General features: G+C 35.7%; 1 pseudogene; it reads left to right on the plus strand.

Moving 5' to 3' along the window:
* The first annotated feature begins 2563 nt into the window (after window positions 1-2563).
* LOC111386432 lies at window positions 2564-21435 on the plus strand (annotated as a pseudogene).
* The last annotated feature ends 531 nt before the right edge of the window (window positions 21436-21966 follow it).

A 21966-nucleotide genomic window follows, 5' to 3' on the forward strand; every position in this document is an offset into this window, starting at 1 on the left:
TTATTATTAAATTAAATTAATCTATCTGCTCCACCAAACCTCCATTCCCACCTCACACCACCCCCGCGCACCGGTCCATTAGCATCTACCCGTCGACGTCCACCCTCATAATTATCAGAATCCATAAAATCTACAAATCGTCAATGACTATTTCAGCATCGAATTGATCGTAGATTTTATGGACATCGGCACTGAGCATCATCGTATTAGAAGTAGAGATATAGGGAGAAACATAACAACCGTTGAATAACATTGATTGAGCATTCTCGACGACTGATTAGTGTTGGTGTAATTTAAATCTATTTTTTTTATTAGAAATTAAAAAACAATACCTGGTGAAATTTATAAAGTACTCACTGGACAAATAATTTTAATTCTCACCATCAAAATTTGGTAAATTGAATTTGTGACCAATTCGGAGAACTGTGATTGGAGATATCAATGTCATGTGAGTAGATCTCTAGAATTTGTGATTTGTGACCTATGCACTTTGACATATGATCTGTGACCCTAAGATCATTGGTTTATAACCAATTTTAATTGATCGGTGACATATGGATATTGATCTGTGACTAATTTTAATTGAACTATAACCTACTCATTATGACCTGTGACTTGTGGAAATTTATCTGTGGCCCACACATGGTGACCATAGATCTATGACCTATACAATATGACCTGAAAATCTGTAGAGTGTGACTTGTGACGTACAAACATGATCCATGACCAATTTTATTTGATTTGTGACCTGAGAATATTTATGTGACCAATGCACAATTACGTGTGACCTGGTACATCTGACTTGTAACTTGTCATCATTACAGGCACGATCAACAAATATCAACACAACACTTGACATACACTCCTTGAACATGCAACCACCGCCACTACAAGCACTACCACCTCAAAAAATAACCACCACATAACCACCTCAAAATCACCACAAACTACTCAAAACCCACCACAAAGGCCTTGAAAACTACCACAAAATCATCTCAAAAAATCACCACTAAATCGCTGCAAAACCACCACAAATATTACCGAAAACTACCACATAAACTGGTGCAAAACCACCACAAAAATGCTGCAACGGTGATCTGAGCCCTAATCGAAAAATTGGGAAAGTGGGTTCTTAAAAATTGATTTCCACTTCGTGCTTTCAAAGATAGTAGAGGAGAAATGGTAGAAGGAGTGATTGTAGAGCCAAGATAATAGAGGGAAAAAGTAGAGAGAGATATTAATAGATAGAAGGAAGAGACATGATAGGTTAAAAAGAGACGAAATTGGGATTGAATATGATTTTGGGAGGATTAGAGGGTGGCGTATAATTTAATTTTATAATATATTATTAGTATTAAATTATAGAATTGCCACCTGATTTTTGATTAAACAAACAATTTGATTTTTGAATGGTAATCTTCCTGTGTAATTTCCACTATAGATAGACAAGAAAAATCACCAAACAAAACCCAGTTTATGCACAGGACAACCCATCAAAACTCAGATGCCAATATTGCTCTAAAACGATGGTTGCATTAAAATTATATGAGAATATCTCCAAGGAGGGGGGGGGGGGGGATCTTCACTCTGAAAAGGGCAAATAGGATCAATGCAAAAACAAGAAGGAAGAAGGCCTCAGAAAATTCCAAGATATTTTTTCCCGTCTAAATCCCAATTCAGAGAAAGAGGATTAAAAAATGGAGACGCCTTTAGTTGGCTACAAGCAACCAAACCAAAATGCAAGTTACAATACTTAATTCTTGTCTTATTAAGTCTCGGTTTGGTCTTTATTATTTGAAATTTTAATGGTTAGAATAATTTTATTTTGAAGAATGTATGATTAAAAATGAAAAAAAGGGTTACGTGCAATATTATTTTATTGGAGGATCTATGGTTGATAAGGAGAGAGAGAGAAAAAAAAATCATAATTTTAATGAGGACAAAACAACGGCTAAAGATGTTTGATTAGTTAAAATTTGACATATCACTACAATTTTAAAATACCAAAATTTTGAAGGTAGCATGTTAAAAAATGTAACAAGGTTTGGTGGGGTTTTCACAAAGTTGGTTCAACATTATTAACAACATATTCGTTCTTGAGGCCCCACAAGTTTATTCCTAATTTTTTATTTACGTATTTGAAAAGAGTAATGCTATTTATATTGAAGATTATCGCTAGTTTTCATTATGAATAGCATTATTCATTTGAGAATAAGAGTAACTAAATTTTTCGGACTTTCAAGATAAGATTTTGCAACTAAATTTTCAAAGCAAATTGGGTAAGGCTTATATTTCTAAAATTGGAAGTACAGAACTCAATATTCATTGTCATTATTTTAATTGATATGTGGTGCATTGAAAATTAAATATGGATGATAATACATGTGTTTGTTAAATAGGAGTAAGGAGTGTTGAATTTTATATTCCTCAAGATTAGTCAGGCCAAACTTGGATACCTGAGTTATAAAAAAAAAAAAAAAAAAAGTATAAAATATGTAGAAGAAATATTTACTTATAACTTTCTCTCTGTAATTCTTCAATCCCATTTCCTCATTGATTTTCAATGACTATTCAATCCAAAACCCATCTAAAGAAACCCCCGAAACAACGCCCCAAAACCCAGCAAAAACTATGGTCCATTACGGATGTCGAGATCGGCAAACCCCTAGGCAAAGGCAAGTTCGGCTGTGTATACCTTGCCCGTGAAATAGAGAGTAAATATATAGTGGCCCTGCTGGTGATTTTCAAAGAGCAAATACAGAAATAAAGAATGCGCCACCAATTGAGAAGGGAATAGGAGATTTAGACCAGTCTCCGGCACCCGAATGTTTTGAGACTGTATGGATGGTTCCATGATTCGGAGCAGATTTCTTCATTTTGGAGTATGCTCATGGAGGTGAACTGTATAAAGAGCTACGAAAATCTGGGCATCTTTCTGAAAGACAAGCCGCCACCTACATTGCGAGTCTCACGCAAGCCTTGTCGTATTGCCAGGAGAAAGACGTGATTCATAGGGATATCAAACCAGAGAATTTGCTACTCGACCATGAGGGTCGGCTGAAAATTGCTAACTTCAGATGGTCTGTGCAATCAAAAAGCAAGAGACACACTACGTACGGAACTTTAGACTATTTAGCACTAGAAATGGTGGAGAATAAGGTTCATGACTATGCAGTTGATAATTGTGTAAGAAATTAAACCCTAATGCCAAGATCTTAGAATTCTATGATTTTCACATACGAGTAATCTGATCGAGTAATCCATGAAGATAATTGAAATATTTTAAGTTTGCAAAAGAGAAACTAGTGAAATTAAAGAAATCGTTCTCTCTCTTTTCCTTACTGTTATTGAATTAAAATAATTGATGGCTTTTCATTCATGTCAAAAGGCCGAGAGAGGTTGTTTCTTTTTGGGCCAAAAACTATCCATTTTCCATTAAAGTGGACAGATATAAAACTGTCACTTCTCAAGTGAGCCAATCAGAATTTAGCATATAGACCAAATTAATTAATTCATTAATAATATTACGTAGGACCACATTAATTGGTCTAACATTCTCCCACTTGCCCGAGTAATATTACATCATTATGTGGTTTGTAACATAATACGCATATGATAAGCTAAAATCCATCGTACATTGATCACTTAATATATCATCGTTAAGTAATGACGAATAAGAATCATGGCGGTTTTACACCATCATTTAGGCATAATTCCTTCCATGTACTACAATATTAGTCCTCACTTAACATGATACGTAATGAGAAGTTTCCAATAATATCTTTAAAGGGCTATCTCTGTCAACATTCACATAATTCATTCATGTATATGTACCATTGATTATGACAGGAACAATATTTGTCAAAAACAATACAAAATTGAGCTCAAAGTGTCAATATATAAGCATCATAAATTACATAATAATGTCAACGATAGTTTTCAATAATGCCCATCATTTCGACATGTTCATTAAATGTCTTTGGTGGCAATCCTTTCGTTAATGGATCTGCAATCATAAAATTGGTGCTAATATGCTCGATTGACACCTCTTGTTTTTGAACTTTTTCTTTAACGGCAAAGTGCTTCAATTCCATGTGTTTAGCACATTTAGAGTACTTGTCGTTCTTTAAAACGAAGACTACTGTAGAATTATCATAATAAAGTTTCAACGGTTTGGCTATACTGTCGATGATCCAAGTCCTGAAATAAATTTCCGCAGCCAATTTCCTTGAACTGTGGCCTCAAAGCATGCCACAAACTCAGCTTCCATAGTGGATGCAACAATAACTGACTGCTTCGCACTTTTCCATGATATAGCCCCTCCAGCCAAGAGGAACATATAGCCAAATGTGGACTTTCTAGTATCCATACATCCAGCAAAGTCCGAATATGAATACCCAATGACCTCCAAGTTATCAGATCTCCTATAAGTGAGCATGTGATCTTTTGTTCCTTGCAAGTATCTCAATACTTTCTTTGCTGCTTTCCAATGATCAAGTCCCGGGTTACTTTGATACCTGCCCAGCATTCCGACAGCAAAATTAATGTCTGGCCTGGTTAAAGTCTAAGCATACATTAAGCTCCCAACAAGAGATGCATAAAGAATAGCTGTCATTTGTTTGCATTCCAATTTATTTTTAGGACATTGCATGAGACTAAACTTGTCTCCTTTTTGAATTAGAACGACATTCGCTGAACAATTTTCCATCTTAAATCTCTCCAAAACTTTATTGATGTATGCTTTCTGAGACAACCCTAACAATCCTCGTGGCCTGTCACGAAATATTTCAATTCCAATCACATAGGTTGCCTCTCCCATGTCTTTCATTTCAAAATTTTTACAGAGAAATTTCTTAGTCTCGTGTAATAAACCAAGATCATTAATAGCTAGCAAGATATCAGCAACATACAGAATCAGAAATATAAACTTGCTCCCATTAACCTTTAGATATATACATTGATCAACGACATTTTCCTTAAATCCAAAAGAAGTATTGGTATCGTTGAACTTAAGATACCATTGACGAGAAGCCCGTTTAGGTCTGTTTATTGATTTCTTTAAGTTACACAACATGTGTTCCTTTCTTTCAACTGAAAAACTTTCAGGCGGATCCATATAAACTTCATCTAAATTTCCATTTAGAAAGGCGATTTTCGCATCCATTTGATGTAGCTCTAAGTTATAATGAGCTACTAAAGCCATTATAATTCTGAGTGAGTCTTTCTTAAAGACTGACGAAATGTCTCCTCATAATCAATGCCACTTTTCTGAGTAAAACTTTTGGTGACAAGTCTAGCTTTATATCATTCGATATTACCATTGAGTCGCGTTTGGTCTTAAAGACACCATATAATCATTGGCAATAGCAGGTCTACGTTGTCTCTGTGACCTTCATAATGCTATTTCTTGTGGTTCATTTAATGCAAGTTTATCAGTGCCAACTCCATTGTGAGGTGTTTGATCATTTATTTGTTGTTCGGATAAATTGTCATGCTGTTCAACAATTTGAGGAACAACAACATTAGAAGAAGTCGAGGGTAGAGAAACTAGAACTCTAACTTCTTGTATTTCCACATTTCGTTGTTCCAAACTCCCACTAACTTCATCATTCTCAATGAACCTAGCATTTCCAGTATCAACAATTCTAGTAATATGGTTAGGACAATAAAATCTATACCCTTTTGATTTTTCTGGATAACCAATGAAAAATCCACTGATTATTCTTGAGTCCAGTTTCCTTTCATGTGGATTATAAATTCTTGCTTCTGTTGGGCAACCCCAAACATGCAGGTACCTTAAACTGGGTTTCCTTCCTGTCCACAGTTCAAAAAGAGTCTTTGGAACTGCCTTATTAGGTACCCTATTTTGTAGATACATAACAGTCTTTAATGCAAACATCTACAAGGATATGGGTAAAGAAGAATTGCTTCACATACACCTAACCATTTCTATTAGAGTACGATTACGCCTTTCATCTATGCCATTTTGTTGTAGTGTGTCTGGAATAGTATATTGAGAACATGTGCCATGTCTTTCAAGAAATTTAGCAAATGGACTAGGGTATTGTCAAATTTCATCATACTTTCCATAATATTCACTACCTCTATCAGATCTAATAATTTTCACATTTCTATCTAATTGCCGTTCAACTTCATTGACAAAAATATCTAAAGCTTTTACAGCCTGAGACTTTTCATGTAGCATATAGACATAATCAGAACGTGAAAAATCACCAATAAAGGTGATAAAATACTTTTCTCCACCAAATGATGGAACATCAAGAGGCCCACATATATCTGTGTGTATTATCTCAAGAAGCCGTGTGCTTTTTATGGCTCATTTCTTTGTGTGTTTGGTTTGTTTACCTTTAATACAATCCACACAAGTTCCAAAATCACTAAAATTCAAGTCAAGAAGGATTTCATTATTTACCAATCTTTCTATCATTTCATTGGATATGTGACCCAAATGTTTATGCCACAAGTCATTAAACCACATTTAGTACCAACATTATGATGCAAGGTCAAAAGAGTTTCGGCAAAGAGGTTATCAAGCTTTAATTTATATAAGTCATCACAAAGAATAGCGGAACCGATAATATGATTTTTTTTTTAAACAAATTTAAACATCCATTTCCACCATCAATGAAATATCCAACAGAATAAAGTTTCGATAAGGAAACTAAATTACGAAAAATAGAAGGTACATAAAGAGTCTGAAATAAATCTAAATGATGTCCAGTATCTAAAATCAAGCGATAAGTTTCAATGACTTCAACTGGAGCTTTGACTCGATTTCCTATGAGGACAAACTTTTCATTTTGATTTATGGTTTGGGTTGAAAGGAATCCTTGTATCGTATTAGTAACATGAGTGGTACATCCAAAATCAATCCACCAAGTATTATAAGGAACTTCTGTCAAATTAAATTCGAAACATACATAAGAAATAATCTTATATTTACTTTCGAACCATGCCTTACGTTTTAGGCAGTCCTTTTTTATGGTGCCCAGGTTGCGACAAAAATAGCATGTATCTTTTTTGTGTTCCTTATTGTGAATTTGGGCAAAAGACTCATTTATCTTTAATGGTCCTTGCTTAATGCCCTTTCCAAATCTTTTCTTATATTTCTTTCCAGCTCCTTGATGACTTACGAGATGAACAGAATGAGTTCCTTGATTTTGAAGCCTTGTCTCTTCTTGCACGAGCATACTGTGCAATTCATTCACATTCCATTTATCCTTTAAGGTATTATAGTTCATATGGAATGGACCGTACTCGAGAGGCAATGAGTTGATGATAAATTGTACTAGAAAGTTCTCATCCACAGTCATTCCAAGAGTCTTAAGTCTTGCTGTAATGTTACTCATTTTAGTAACATGCTCATGAATGGTACGAGAACCATCAAATTACACGGTGGTTAAGGTACCCATCAATGTGCCAGCAAGTGATTTGTTAGCTATTTCGGAACGTTCTTCCACAAACTTCATATATTCCTTAGCATTCTCAATTTTAGGGATAGTAAACTTGATATTCTTTGCTAAGGTCATCTGCATAAACATTAAGCTTAATCTGTTTGACCTTTCCCAATCCTTATGGAAGCACTGCTCTCATAAGTAAGATCAGCAGGTTTCTCAACTTAAAGTGCCAAGTTCAAGTCCAAAACACCTAAGTTAAACTGGTCTTTTTCACACCAGTCAGAGAAATTGAGCCCATTGAACAATGGTACAGATGAAGCATGCGAATGCAGAGAAATGGGAACAGATACTGCAAAATATAAAATGCTCTAACATTAATGCTTCGAGTTTAGATTTAATTACTTAATTTCATATTCAGCTAGCAATAAATGTATAGCGTAGTTCTCCTTTGGGTGACACTACGTTATACCATCATAACTAGATTTAATGATGCTAATTTAATTTTACTTAATTGGTAATTAAATATACTCTAATCAAACATGCATGATATCTTTTGATATAAAAAAAATATCCGACCAAGTAAATCAATTAACCACATCATGTTCAAGATTAATAAAATTAACTGATCAACCTTTGGGCGATCCATAATAATTTTATAATCTATGAAAGTTAATATACTCTTGATAATAATAATCATAATGTCATCTTCACTTATAAGCATCAAACTATCAAGAGTAATTGAAAAATAAATTATGTAATTTAGTGTTCGTATACCATAATGTTTGACCACTTTGATGACTAACAAACAACATTAATTGAACATCAATTACATAAACAAAACATGAAGATAGGTAATTAAACTATAACTTAATTCAATCCATAATTCAAAGTCCAATATCATAATTAACCATTCATATATCACCATCTTTAATCAACATATAATACTGGACTTACGAAACATAATGCTGTTAATCATAATTAGTGGGCACTAAATAATATTATGCACCATTACAATACATTAAATTTTATACTAGAGTTAAATAGGAAACATCAAATTGGTTTGGGTAAATGTTCTACAAAATTCTAGTAAATTCCAATTTTGTAGTCTATATTTAAATAGGTGGTCATGCTCCCACAATGTCAACAAAAAACTAAAACTTCTCCACTAAAAATACACCCATATTATACACAGATTTGATGACTTGACCAAACTCGTTTTACGAAAACCAAGAGAATGACATATTTTCAAAGCAATCATAATTCTACACATATTGTTAAGGGAATAAATCCTACATCGGTTAAATACTGAAATATTGACCAACTTAAATAGATTTTGGGCCACTCCTCTTAATAAGGTTGATCTTATTAAGATGGACCCCAAATCTTAACATGGTATCAGAGCCGAAGGTTTGAACAATCCATACCTTTACCATAGCAGATTCAACCACACATGCGGCCACCCCTGATGCTTTGAAATCCCTTACCGATGCTACCTCCTCATACTACTTACATTCATCTGACCAACCTAATAAATTTCTCGTCGACGTGCCTCTCAATGGCGATAACTACCCTGCTTGGCGCCAAGCAATAACTCAAGCACTGAACGTTAAGAACAAACTGGGTTTCGTTCTTGGCACTCTCAAACGACCAACCGATGACGCTGCTGCTACCCTTCTTTGGGACAGATGCTGTGACATGATAATATCTTGACTCCTCCATTTGATAGATCCCTCACAGGTAGCTTCCTATATTGCGACACACCAAACGATTTATGGGTCGAACTAGAAACCCGTTTCTATCAAAGTAACCGCACCAAAATATTTCGGCTAAAACGAGATTTAGCGAACCTCCATCAAGAATAACAATCAATCACTACTTACTATGGACGGTTGAAGGAATTATGGGATGAATTAGCTTCTCTACAACCCACAGTTTCGTGCACTTGCGGTGCATCTAAATCACTCTCTGAGACCCAGGAATATGATCGAATCTACCAATTCCTCATGGGTCTAACTGATAGCTTCCAGCAACTCCGGTCACAAATTCTTGCTATGGAACCACTCCCGTCAATTGGCCACTGTTACGCCATTCTACATCAAGAAGAGACACAACGACTGGTCCAATCGACCACCTCTCGACCGGAGATTTCCACTTTCCTCGCTCGCTCATTGCAGCGAGCCACCTCCCGTCCCCGTCGTGTCTGGCAGACTGGAACGCCCAATTATGAAGAATGCGGTAGGCCGGGTCACACACGTGACAAATGTTTCGAGATTTTAGGATACCCAGATTGGTTGCCTTCAAAGAACAAACCTCCACTACGAAGTTCGCCTCGGGTTGCTCGTTCTTCTTCTCCAGCGGTGCACCAAGTCGCTGTCGACCAGACCCCAACCATGAGTGTCGCCCATGGTCTCTCTACCGAACAATACAACTAGTTGATGGAACTCTTAAAACCACCAGCCATGGCCTTCGCAGGTGAGTCTCTCGGCCCTTCCAATTTTTTTCCCAATTCTTCCCATTTTTCTCCTAACCCGTCCCCTTGGGTAATAGATAGTGGTGCAACCCACCATATTGCATCTTCCCCCCCTTAAAAATGTAACAAATGCTAGTTATCCCTCCTTTGTAAATTTACCTACAGGCGCACATGCCACTATCTCTTCCATTGGTGATTATCCTTTATCTCCTAATTTAAATCTTTCCAATGTTTTATTAGTTCCCGATTTCAAATTTAATTTATTATCTGTTAGCCAATTAACAAAATCTCTTAATTGTGTCATATCTTTCTTTCCTACTTTTTGCACTTTTCAGGACCTAACCACGAAGATGCTGATTGGAGTGGGTAATGAGCGTAACAGATTATACTAATTCAAGCATGCTCCAGCGACCACTCTCCAAGCATCCAATCCCATCTCTTTTGACACTTGGCATCAACATTTGGGTCAACCCTCTTTACATAATGTTCCCCGTTTTATTTCTCGTCCTCCCAATATTGATCATTGTGATATATGTACTTGTGGAAAACATATGCGATTACCTTTTCTTCCTAATAAAAGTTTGATACCTTTTGATCGCATATTTTGTGATATTTGGGGGTGGTTATCACACTGCCTCTCTTTCTGGTGCACATTATTTTTTAACTATAGTGGATGAACATACTCGGGTCACATGGTTGTACTTAATGCGTTTCAAATCCGAAACTTTAACTTGTCCTCGTGCTTTTTTTTTCTATGGTCTATACCCAATTTAATGCCAAAATACGCCACATACGCACTAATAATGGTAAAGAATTCCTTGCTCGCACTACTCAAGAATTTTTCAATGAGCAATGCGTCCTCCATGAACGCACTTGCGTGGAAACACCGCAACAAAATGGTATTGCCGAGCGCAAACACCGTCATATCTTAAATGTGGCTCAATGTCTATGTTTTCAAGCACACCTTCCCCTTACCTTTTAGGGTGGATACGTTCTCACGGCCACTTATCTCATCAACCGTACTCCTTCGTCCTCTCTCCAAAATCTTTCTCCTTTTGAGCGTCTTTATCACACCCCCACCTTGTTATGATCATTTACGTGTGTTTGGCTGCCTATGCTATGCCCACACCAATTCCGTTCATCGTGATAAGTTTGATTCCCGTGCTCGTCCCTGTGTCTTCCTCGGTTATCCATCTTCTCATAGTGCATACCGTGTTTATGACTTAGAGAGCAAAAGGCTTCTAATGTCTCGGGATGTCACCTTTATAGAACACGTTACTCCCATTTTCTGAGTAAAGACAAAGCCTAATTGTCATTTTATTTTATTGTTTAAACTATCATTTTGAATTATACATGCGTACAATGTAGCATCCCAGAATCATTAAAAAAATTTAATCTAACGGGAATAGATCATGGGATTTTATGTAACGATTACGTATAAAAGGAAACAAAGAACTGATTTTTTATTATCGTTTTAGACATGATCCATAAATCAATAAACGTAAAAAAAAAATAAAAAAAAATAAACGTAAATCTTTAACAAAAAATCAAGAATTCCATAACTTGGGCTCTGATATCACATGTAAGAAATTAAACTCTAATGTCAAGATCTTAGAATTCCATGATTTTCACATATGAGTAATTTGATCAAGTAATATACCTTGATCGATGAAGATAATTGAAATGTTTTTAATCTACAAAAGAGAAACTAGTGAATCTTTTCCTTACTGTTATTGAATTGAAATAATTGATGGCTTTTCATGTTGGAAATTAAACTTGATTCATGAATGATGAAAAAAATAAATTTGATACATAAATTAGTTTATTTAATATTCATGCATTTATTTAAATCATGTATCCAAATGGTTCTTTGTATCATGTTATTCATAGTATATAGGAAAAGTCATTAATTAGTCTCTTAAGTTCATACAATGTATTTGGGATCCTTTGTACCTATAAAAGGCCTTGTGTTTGAGACGTTTTATGAGCCAAGCCATAGAATACAAATCTTTTTGAGAATTCTCTGTATTTCTCTCTCTAGCCTTTCATCCCATAATTTTTTTTTTATCTCCAACAAAGTGGTATCAGAGCCATTTCAAAGATGAATAGTTTATTTCCTTTTGTTATTCCAAAACTAAGAAAGGAAAATTATGGACATTGGAGCATACGCATGAAAGCGTTGCTCGGCTCACAAGAGGCATGGGAAGTTGTAGAGAAAGGCTGATGAACCAGAGAATGAAGGAGCTTTAAGTCAAGCTCAAAGAAATGCCTTGCAAAGGTATCGCAAGTTAGATCAACATGCTCTCTCTATTATTCACATGGGCTTAGATGAAGCCATGTTCGAGAAAGTTGCGTCCTCAACAAAAGCTAAGGAAGCTTGGGAGATTCTCGAGAATAATTTGAAGGGAGTTGAAACGGTGAAGAAGGTTCGCGTTCAAATCCTTCATGGGGAGTTCGAATCTCTGCACATGAAAGAGTCTGAATCTGTCTTTGACTATTTCACTAGAGTGTCCTCCATTGTCAATCATATGAAGCGGTATGGGGAGAATATTGAAGAAAGTCGTGTCATCGAGAAAATTTTTAGATCTTTGGACTCAAAACTTGAGTTTGTTAGTATTGCCATTGAAGAGTCTAATGGCTTGGATACCATGACCCTTGATCAACTCATGGGGTCCTTGTAAGCATATGAAGAAGAAAGGAGAACCGGTAGCTCAAGTTCTTCAAACGAATATCTCCTTAGGAGGTCAACAGAAAGAGCAAGGATGATCTCAAGGAAGATGTCAAATTCATGGTCAAGGTCATCGTTGCGGTCACGGAGGAAATTATGGTCATGGTAATGAAAGAAATGATGGAAAACAAAATTTGAATAATGAAGGATCAAGCAATCAATCGAGAGGACGAGGGCATTGGAACTATGACTCCAAGAGAGGTGGCGGAAGAAGATATGACAAGTCGAATGTTCAATGTTACACTTATCATAAATATGGTTGCTATGCTTCTGAATGTAGGAGTGATACCACCAATAATGAAGAGAGAGTGAATTATACTGAAATAAAGGAAGATGAAGAATTGTTATTGTTGTTGGCAACCAAAGAAGAAAAGGATAAACAATCGTGGTACCTTGACACCGATGCCGCCAATCACATGAGTGGCAACAAGGAGTTATTCTCAACAATAAATGAGTTGGTAAAAGGCAACATTGTTTTTGGAGATGAAATTGAAGTTCCAATAAAAGGTAAAGGTGATGTTCTCGTTCATGCTAAAAATGGAAGTCATCTTTTGATTTTTCAAGTTTATTATATACCTGCTTTGAAGTCTAATATTTTAAGTTGGGACAATTACTTGAGAATGGCTATGACATTCACTTGAAGAATCATTGCCTTACTTTGAGAGATGTTTCTCATAAACTGATTGCAAAGGTACCAATGGAAAAAAATAGAATGTTTCTACTCAATGTTAATGTTGACCATCTAAGGTATTTAAAAGCTTGTGTTGAAGACAATTCTTGGTTTTGGCACTTAAGATTTGGTCATTTGAATTTTGGTGGCTTGAAGACCTTGATGAATGAAGAAATGGTGAATGAGTTACCAAAAATTAATCATCCCAATCAACTTTGCGAAGGATGCCTCGTTGGCACGCAAACTAGAAGAACCTTTCCAAAAGAATCCACCTCAAGAGTAACAAAGCCACTCCAACTTGTTCATGCAGATGTGTGCGGGCCAATCAAACCATCCTCTCATGGTAAAGCAAATTATTTCTTACTATTTATTGATGATTTTTCTCACAAGACCTGGGTTTATTTTTTGAAGACGAAAGATGAAGTTTTTGGAGCATTCAAAAAATTTAAAGACCTTGTTGAAAATGAGAGTGGCAATTCAATCAAAGCATTAAGGATGGATCGAGTTGGAGAATTCACTTCCAAGGAGTTTAACAATTTTTGTGATACCAATGGAATTCGGCATTTCCTTACAGTTCCAAGATCACCGCAACAAAATAGTGTTGTGGAGCGGAAGAATAGAACCATCGTCAACATGGTTTGTAGTATGCTTAAGAGCAAGATTATGGAGAAGGAGTTTTGAGCCGAGGCTGTAGCATGTGCCGTGTATTTGTCTAATCTTTCCCCGTCAAGGAGTGTTCAAGACATGACTCCACAAGAAGCTTAGAGTGGTAAGAAACCAGTGTTTCTCATTTACGTATTTTTGGTAGTATTGCCTATATTTATGTGCCACGTGAGAAGAGATTAAAACTTGATGAAAAAAGTGAAAACTTTGTTTTTATCGGTTATGATGCAAACTCTAAAGACTACAAGTTTTAAAATCCTTGCAATAGAAAGATTGTTATCAGTAGAGATGCGAAATTTGACGAAGGAAGTTCGTGGGATCGGAATGTTCCGAAAAATGAAGAATACATGATTTTTCCTTTCCAAGGAGGAGACTCTAGCCAAAACGCAAGTGAAGATGCCACTCCACATCATTCGCCTGCTCCTACTCCTCAATCTCATCATGATAGTCCCTCCGAAGGACCGAGTCGTATCAAAAATCTTGCAAAAATTTATAAAGAAACTGAAATTGTTGATAATTCATCTTTGTTTTGTATCTTCACTGACATCGAGCCATTGAACTTTGAAGAGGCAATGGAAGATAAGAAATGGAGGCATGTCATGGATGAGGAGATCTGAGCAATAAAAAAGAACAATACATGGGAGCTAGCCTCTCTTCTTGAAGGGCAAAAAGTAATTGGCATGAAATGGGTGTACAAAGTAAAGAAAAATACTCGAGGAGAAGTGGAGAAATACAAGGCAAAACTTGTTGCCAAAGGCTATAGCCAAAAGCATGGCATTGACTATGAAGAGGTCTTTGGCCCCGTTGCTCGCTTAGAAACCATTTGATTAATCATTTCCTTGGCAGCTCAAAATAAGTGGAAACTGTATCAAATGGACATCAAGTCTGCTTTCTTGAATGGATACCTTGAAGAAGAAGTGTACATTCAACAACCATTGGGTTATGTTGTCAAGGAACATGAAGATAAAGTTTCGAAGTTGAAGAAGGCGCCATATGGCTTGAAGCAAACGCCTAGAGCATGGTATAGCCAGATTGACAAGTATTTTCAAGATCAAAAATTCATCAAATATCCACATCAGTATGCTCTTTACGTTAAAAAGGATGCATTTGGAGGTTTTATGATTGTGTGCTTGTATGTTGATGACTTGATCTTCCCCGACAACAATGAAAACATGTTTGATAAATTTAAGAGAATGATGACTCAAGAATTTGAGACGACTGACATTGGGCTTATGCCATACTACTTCGGAATTGAGGTAAAACAAAATGGAGATAACATTTCTATTTTTAAGAAGCTTATGCAAAGAAAGTTCTTGAAAGACTCAAAATGCAAAATTGCAATCCGGTGAGGACTCCCATTGGGTGTGGAACAAAGATGCCAAAATATGACGAGAGCACGAAAGTGGATCCATCTCTCTATAGACAGCTTGTTGGAAGCTTGAGATATTTGACTTGTACAAAACCCGATATTCTTTATGGTGTTGGTCTTGTTAGCCGTTATATGGAGGCACCAACTTTAACTCACTTGGAGATTGCTAAAAGGATACTTCGCCACATTAAAGGTACCTTTGATTATGGCTTAGCTTATTCTTCTTCTACAAATTTCAAGCTTCATGGTTATAGTGATAGTCATTGGGCCAGTGATATTAATGATAAAAAAAGCACCACTGGATTTTTGTTTTTCATGGGTAACACCGCTTTCACTTGGTGTTCAAAGAAGCAGCCCATTGTGACCCTTTATGCTTGTGAAGCTGAATATGTTTCTGCTGCATCATGTGTTTGTCATGCCATTTGGCTACGAAAATTATTGGAGATGCTTCATGTGCCTCAAAACGAAGCTACACCAATTTATGTTGATAACAAGTCAGCTATTACTTTGGGTAAAAATCCTATGTTCCATGATCGAAGCAAGCATATAGATACGAGATTTCACTTCATTAGAAAGTGCATTGAGAACAAAGAAGTTGAGCTTGCTTATGTGAAGACCAATGATAAAGTAGCAGACATTTTCACCAAACCATTGAAGAATGATGATTTTGCAAGATTGCGGACTTGGATTGGAGTTATCAAGAGGGAATCAAGTTTAAGAAGGGGTGTTGGAAATTAAACTTGATTAATGAATGATGAAAAAAATTAAATTTGATACATGAATTAATTTATTTAATATTCATGCATTTATTTAAATCATGTATCCAAATGGTTCTTTGTATCCTATTATTCATAGTATATAGGAAGAGTCATTAATTAGCATCTTAAGTTCATACAATGTATTTGGGATCCTTTGTACCTATAAAAGGCATTGTGCTTGAGACATTTTATGAGTCAAGCCATAGAAACAGGCGTGGAGCCAGCACACGGCGAGGGGGCACGGCCGCGTGTGCTAGCTCCGCCGGAATCTACTAAGCTGTCGGGTAAGTAAGGACTAAGGAGTTGCAGACTGCAGTTGTGCCATTGGAGAAGAACTGAAGAAGGAAGACGAAGACTGAAGGGTGAAGGCACAGCGGGGTTTTTATTTTTTTGGGTGGGTTTGGGCTTAAGTATATTAAATTTTGGGCTATTTGTTATTTAATTTATTTAGCCCACCCAAATGAATTTAGCCAACCTGTCAGTGTTACCCATAACCCATTTTATTTGCCCTTGACATTTTCATTTTTCAATCCCAGCCCCAAGCCAGCAGAAGACAAGAGAAAGCAGGCGCAGCGCCAAGAATTGCGAATTTTCCCCAAATTACCAAACCCTTTTCTTCAATCTCACTTCTTCTTGCTCCAAATTCACACCACAGACTTCAGGCATCAGAATTTTGGACCGGTGAGTGGTGACTCCTTCTTTCACTCTTTGTTATTAATTTTTTTTTTTTTTGGGTTTTGGTGTTGATGTGCATAAACATGCTAACAAATTTCAAGAATGGGAATTTGAAGATTAATACTCTTGTCTCCTGAGTCCTGAGGAACGTGTGTGTGAGTTGTGACTTGTGCGACAGTGCGAGACAGTGAGAGGTGAATGGCGATGGGGTTGGAATTTTATGTTCTTGACTTGTGAATCTGTGATTTGTGAAGCAATGAACTGTGAAGTGATAAATGGAATTCTTGAATGGAAAAGTGAGAATTTGAAGACGGGAATAAAGAATTTTATTATTATTCTTTTTTTTTTTGTGGTACATACATTGTAGAATTAATTATACAATATATTGAGGTTAATAAAAAATCGTTTTAGTAATTTTTGAATATGTTAAAAAAAAATTCGATAGTCGTATATGTGAAGACTGAAGTCATGTCACTATAAGTTAGTAAACAAACACTACGCAATAAATACATAGAAAAATATGTTGTCGAAAGATGTTAAATTATTTTACTAGGGATTTCAATTTGTTAAATAAACAAGCAGCAAGATGCGAAGTAGAAGATCTTATAAATTAAGAGTATGATCAAGAAGCATGTCATTACATAAATCTTCTCATTTTTATAATTAATACAAGCAAAGACTAATAGATAGAACTCTTGCGTTAAGATAAATCACTAGAATTGCATTAAGATAAATCACTAGAATTCTCACAATCTAAAGTTTTGGGCTTAGCTTTCATGGTAGTTGCTGAACAAACACTAGAAATGGTGCTCACTTTGATTATTTAGACTTAGAAAGTTAGACATGAACTTCCTGTTTAAGTTGTATGTTCATAGTCTAGTATTGACTATTGAACACTGAACTAAGCAAAAATGAAGGAGACAAAAGTTGAAAACAAAAATTACACTCAGAATTAGAATTACCTTCTCATAAAGAATTTGACAACAATTTAATGGAATTGGATCTTTGCGATAATGTATTAGTGAAACATAAAGAATTTCTCCAGAATGCTATAAATGGAACAAAAACATGAAATTAGATGTATAGTCTGGTTCCAGTAAGAAACTTGTTGACATTAGGTTTCAATCCCCGTGTTTGATGATGAGTAATTTATGTGAATTTATGTTTACGAAATTGTATTTGCGAATTGTGATTTATGATGAGTAATTTATGATTTGATGAGGGAATATGATATTAGGTATGATTATTGATTTGGGAATTTACGTTTAGGATGACATTTTGCAGATTATGAAACGATTTTTTCAACCAAAATGAAAGTCCATACCCAATTCTTCTACTTCTAGTTGTGGGTCTAGTCCCGCCACTGATTCTAGTCGAGCACAAGAGTTATTGAATAACACAAAGAAGTCTCGGGCTCAATTTAATGTGGATGATCTTGTATCTGATCTAGGGATATGCCCTCCTATCGAATCATATGATCCTAATATTAGAGATGTTGTTAGGATGGCATAGTTGGAGAAGGGTCTTTGTCAACCATATGAACATGATTTTCCAAGAAGACCGATGGGGAATGACAATAGATGTTTTCGAAAAGAATGGTTCTCCGAATTTCATTAGTTGGAATACAGTATAGAAAAGGATGCGGCGTATTGTTTGCATTGCTACCTGTTCAAACCTGATAGAGGGGGTCAAGGGGGTGGACATATATTTACTAAGACCGGCTTTAGGGATTGGAAGCACAAAAAGACATTGAAAGATCATGTCAGTCTCTTTGATAGTTCTCATAATCAAGCTTTTGCAAAGTGTACCAACTTGATGAATCAAAAGCAAAGTACCTCTTACGTTATTTCTAGCCAAAGTAGTAGTCAACAACAAAGTTATAGAACCACGTTGACTGCGGTGCTAGATTGTACTAGACTCCTCTTGATGCAAGGATTGTCATTTCGTGGTCATGATGAATCGAAAGAGTCTCTTAATAGAGGAAATCTAATTGAGGTATTGAACTGGTATGCATGCAACTCGTTGTAAGGAAATTAAAGAAGTATTATTTAGTAATGCTCCTGCAAATGACCAAATGACTTCACCAACCATCCAAAAGGATTTGATTAATTGTTATGCTGTAGAGACGACAAGGGCTATTATCAATGAGATTGGTGATTCTTTGTTTTCAATTTTAGTTGATGAGGCTCGTGATAATTATATGAAAGAACAAATGACAGTTGTTTTAAGGTTTGTTGATAAAAGTGGGCGAGTGAAGGAGCGTTTTTTGGATATATCCCATGTCACTTATACTTGTGCCCAATCACTGAAGGATACCATTGATGCAATGTTTTCTACACATGAGTTGAGTATATCTAGTCTGAGAGGTCAAGACTATGATGGAGCAAGTAATATGTCAGGTGAGTTCAATAGGCTGAAAGCTTTAATTCTTAGAGAGACCCCACATGCTATGTATGTTCATTGCTTCGCTCACCAGCTTCAGTTGACAATTGTATCTATGGCATGTAGGAATTGTATGGTTGGTGATTTTTTAGACATACTTGCTATTATTGTGAATTTGGTTGGTGCATCATGTAAGCGTGTAGATGCTCTTCGAATAAGTTATCAAGCTAATATTCTGGAGCAATAGGCTGAAAGCTTTAATTCTTAGAGAGACCCCACATGCTATGTATGTTCATTGCTTCGCTCACCAGCTTCAGTTGACAATTGTATCTATGGCATGTAGGAATTGTATGGTTGGTGATTTTTTAGACATACTTGCTATTATTGTGAATTTGGTTGGTGCATCATGTAAGCGTGTAGATGCTCTTCGAATAAGTTATCAAGCTAATATTCTGGAGAAACTTAATACCGGGGAACTTACTGGTGGAAGTGGTTAGTTTCAAGAAATGAGTTTAGCACGCCCAGGTGATACTAGATGGGGCTCACATTTATTGACAGTTACTCATTTCATTAATATGTTTAATGCTATTATAGATATTCTTGAGAATATATCAGAAGATGGCGTACACTCAGATAAAAAATCTTCGACCTTAAGACAGATGAACAATATGCAAGATTTTGAGTTTGTGTTTAGTCTTCACTTTATGTTTGAAATTCTTACAATTACAGACAACCTTTCACAAGACTTACAAAAAAAGGATCAGGATATTCAGAATGCTATGAGGTTATTGAATTTGTGTAAGTGTGCATTGCAGAACTTGAGAAAGAATGGTTGGGATACTTTGTTCAGTAGGGTGATTGAGTTTTGTGTTGATAGACATATTTTAGTGCCTAATATGGAGGATATTGTAGTGGTGAAAGGTCGACCTAGGCGTGTAGCTCAGCAAGTGACTTATTTTCATCGCTTTTATGTTGATTTGTATTGTCATGTGATAGACTCAATCTTGCAAGAGTTGAATGATCGATTTCCAGAAACAACTACTAAGCTCTTTACTTGCATTTCATGTTTTAAGTCCAAGAGATTCATTTGTAGTTTTTGATAAGGATAAATTGCTACGTCTTGTTCAGTTCTATCCTTTGGACTTCAATAGTGAAGAACTTTTATTACTTAGACCTTAACTTGATAAGTTTCTTTTGCTTGTGAGAATGGACGAAGCTTTCTTTAATCTCAATAGTATATCCTGCATAGCTCAGAAGTTGATTGAAACTAGAAGTTCCTGTTATTTTCCATTGGTTTATAGGCTGCTCACCTTGGCTTTGATATTACCTGTGGCAACTGCAAGTGTTAAAAGGGTATTTTCTGCTATGAATCTAATCAAGAGTGATTTGCACAACAAAATGGGTGATATCTAGTTGAATGACAATTTGGTGGTTTACATGGAGAATGCTATTTTTAAACAACTTGAGAATGAAACAATATTGCAACATTTTCAAATTATGAAACCCCGTAGAATACAGTTGTCTAAGTTTATAGTTACAGAGTAACTGAGTAAGGTTGTATCGTATATTTTTTTTTACTATTTTGGGTTGTATCGAAGTATATTTTCATATGTATACGATTTTGACGTTTTAGTTCATTTACATATATATTGAATAACTTTTAATAATATGTAACCAAATTTTAATAAACGATCAGACAATTATGATCGTCGATAGTCAACGATCGTCGGTCAACGATCAAACTGCCCTAGCTGAACTTGAATCCTGGATTCGCCACTGCATAGAATACAAATCTTTTTGAGAATTCTCTGTATTTTTCTCTCTAGCCTTTTATCCCATAATTTTTTTTTATCTCCAACATTTCATTCACGTTAAAAGGCAGAGAGAGGCAGTTTCTTTTTTGGGCCAAAAACTACCCACTTTCCATCAAAGCGGACGGTTATAAAACTGTCACTTCTCAAATGGGCCAATCAGATTTTAGCATATAGACCAAATTAATTAATTCATTAATAATATTATGGAGGGCCATATTGGTCTAACAATTGGACTTTAGACGTTCTTTGCTATAAATTTTTGTATGGAGCCCATCCATTCGCGGCTGAAAGCTAGAAGGATACATTCAGAAGGATCATGAAGGTCGGACCTAATCTTCCCTTCCGCCCCTCATATTTCTGCTGATGCTAAATATCTCATTAGACAGCTTCTCGTAAAGGACTCGGCAGAGAGGCTCTCTCTTCAGAAGATCATGAAACATCCTTGGATAGTTAAGAATGCTGATCCCCTGTGAACTTGCTCGAATTAAAATTTTGCATTTACGTTCTAGTTTAGGACTTTGGTGGATTCAAACTTCTTGAATCTGAAGTTTGACATTCTAAATATGAGTCTGTTCATGGATCTACCATCCTGATTTTCTTACGTCAATGACCAAGAGTATTAAGTTGATTTTAATGATTGCACTGTAATATTTAAACAAATGGAGCTTTTTGTTTTTAGCCATGCATTGGGGGATATTTGCATCTAATGGTGAAGATTGTGACTTAGCTGCTGAAATTTTTAGCATCAATCTATTTTATAATTGTATTCTTGTGCAAAAGATATAAAATTGGTACTAATAGTTATTCTTTTGCAAATTGAACAAATTCTAATATGGCAAGAAATTATGAATAAAATTTTTCCGTGACTTGTGTGTCTTATTTACTTAACATTAACTTTTCTTATATAATTCTAAAATATATAAATGAATCTAGATTTTGTATACTGTGTTCTGGGGGAAACTGGGCATTCTTTTCTTCTTTTTTCCCTTTCTATTTAGTATAATCAGGTTACTCAGAAC

This window comes from Olea europaea, chromosome 1, assembly GCF_002742605.1.
Source record: "Olea europaea var. sylvestris chromosome 1, O_europaea_v1, whole genome shotgun sequence".
NCBI classification, from domain to species: domain Eukaryota; kingdom Viridiplantae; phylum Streptophyta; class Magnoliopsida; order Lamiales; family Oleaceae; genus Olea; species Olea europaea.